This window comes from Delphinapterus leucas, chromosome 2 (genome assembly GCF_059928025.1).
Source record: "Delphinapterus leucas isolate spDelLeu-1000000601 "Yukka" chromosome 2, BTC_Dleu_Yukka2, whole genome shotgun sequence".
NCBI classification, from domain to species: domain Eukaryota; kingdom Metazoa; phylum Chordata; class Mammalia; order Artiodactyla; family Monodontidae; genus Delphinapterus; species Delphinapterus leucas.
In genome coordinates this window covers 49,635,165-49,637,544 of record NC_143130.1, presented here as the reverse complement: position 1 = coordinate 49,637,544, position 2,380 = coordinate 49,635,165, and the positions used below count along the sequence as shown (strand labels likewise).

Genomic DNA, 2,380 nt, shown 5'->3' with positions numbered 1-2,380 from the left:
CCCTCTGTTTCATTCTCTACCTCTGTCTCTGTTTCTTTCTCTCTCTCCACAGTTGAGGGATCATAAACATCTCAAGGACAGGAAATGAATCAATGGGTGTTTTGCGTTTTTTTTTTTTTTCTTTTCTTTTCTTCATAGATATTTGCATTAATTATGACAATTTTATGGCAGGTAGTAATTTTTTTTATTAAAAAATTTTATTGGAGTATAGTTTATTTACAATGTTGTGTTAGTTTCAGGTGTACAGCAAAGTTATTCAGTTATACATGCATTCAAAAATATGGAAGGCTTCACGAATTTGCATATCATCCTTGCGCAGGGGCCATGCTAATCTTTTTTTTTTTTTTTTTACATCTTCATTGGAGTATAATTGCTTTACAATGGTGTGTCAGTTTCTGCTTTATAACAAAGTGAAGCAGTTATACATATACATATGTTCCCATATCTCTTCCCTCTTGCGTCTCCCTCCCTCCCACCCTCCCAATCGCACCCCTCTAGGTGGTCACAAAGCACCCAGATGATGTCCCTGTGCTATGCAGCTGCTTCCCACTAGCTATCTATTTTACGTTTGGTAGTGTATATATGTCCATGCCACTCTCTCGCTTTGTCACAGCTTACCCTTCCCCCTCCCCATATCCTCAAGTCCATTCTCTAGTAGGTCTGTGTCCTTATTCCTGTCTTACCCCTAGGTTCTTCATGACATTTTTTTTTCTTAAATTCCATATATATGTGTTAGCATACGGTATTTGTCTTTTTCTTTCTGACTTACTTCACTCTGTATGACAGGCTCTAGGTCCATCCACCTCATTACAAATAGCTCAATTTCATTTCTTTTTATGGCTGAGTAATATTCCATTGTATATATGTGCCACATCTTCTTTATCCATTCATCCGATGATGGGCACTTAGGATGTTTCCATCTCTGGGCTATTGTAAATAGAGCTGCAGTGAACATTTTGGTACATGACTCTTTTTGAATTATGGTTTTCTCAGGGTATATGCCCAGTAGTGGGATTACTGGGTCTTATGGTATAGTTCTATCTGTAGTTTAAGGAACCTCCATACTGTTCTCCATAGTGGCTGTACCAATTCGCATTCCCACCAGCAGTGCAAGAGTGTTCCCTTTTCTCTACACCCTCTCCAGCATTTATTGTTTCTAGAGTTTTTGATGATGGCCATTCTGACTGGTATGAGATGATATCTCATTGCAGTTTTGATTTGCATTTCTCTAATGATTAATGATGTTGAGCATTCTTTTATGTGTTTGTTGGCAGTCTGTATATATTCTTTGGAGAAATGTCTATTTAGGTCTTCTGCCCATTTTTGGATTGGGTTGTTTGTTTTTGTATTATTGAGCTGCATGAGCTGCTTATAAATTTTGAAGATTAATCCTTTGTCATTTGCTTCATTTGCAAATATTTTCTCCCATTCTAAGGGTTGTCTTTTGGTCTTGTTTAAGTTTTCCTTTGCTGTGCAAAAGCTTTTAAGTTTCATTAGGTCCCATTTGTTTATTTTTGTTTTTATTTCCATTTCTCTAGGAGGTGGGTCAAAAAGGATCTTGCTGTAATTTATGTCATAGAGTGTTCTGCCTATGTTTTCCTCTAAGAGTTTGATAGTTTCTGGCCTTACATTTAGGTCTTTAATCCATTTTGAGCTTATTTTTATGTATGCTGTTAGGGAGTGATCTAATCTCATACTTTTACATGTACCTGTCCAGTTTTCCCAGAACCATTTATTGAAGAGGCTGTCCTTTCTCCACTGTACATTTCTGCCTCCTTTATCAAAGATAAGGTGACCATATGTGTGTGGGTTTATCTCTGGGCTTTCTATCCTGTTCCATTGATCTTTCTGTTTTTGTGCCAGTACTTGTCTTGATTACTGTAGCTTTGTAGTATAGTCTGAGGTCAGGGAGCCTGATTCCTCCAGCTGTGTTTTTCGTTCTCAAGATTGCTTTGGCTATTCGGGGTCTTTAGTTTCCATACAAATTGCGAAATTTTTTGTTCTAGTTCTGTGAAAAATGCCAGTGGTAGTTTGATAGGGATTGCATTGAATCTGTAGATTGCTTTGGGTAGTAGAGTCATTTTCACAACGTTGATTCTTCCAATCCAAGAACATTGCATATCTCTCCATCTGTTTGTGTAATCTTTAATTTCTTTCATCGGTGTCTTATAATTTTCTGCATACAGATCTTTTGTCTCCTTAGGTAGGATTCTTCCTAGATATTTTATTCTTTTTGTTGCAGTGGTAAACGGGAGTGTTTTCTTGATTTCATGTTCAGATTTTTCATCATTAGTGTGTAGGAATGCCAGAGATTTCTGTGCATTACTTTTGTATCCCGCTACTTTACCAAATTCATTGATTAGCTCTAGTAGTTTTCTGG

General features: G+C 37.1%; 1 non-coding gene across 1 annotated transcript; it reads right to left on the bottom strand.

Annotated features, from left to right (window-relative positions):
- Positions 1–274: 274 nt before the first annotated feature.
- Positions 275–380, bottom strand: LOC115803949 (U6 spliceosomal RNA). Its single transcript, XR_016392304.1, has one exon. It is a non-coding gene; the product is annotated as a U6 spliceosomal RNA (small nuclear RNA).
- Positions 381–2,380: the final 2,000 nt, after the last annotated feature.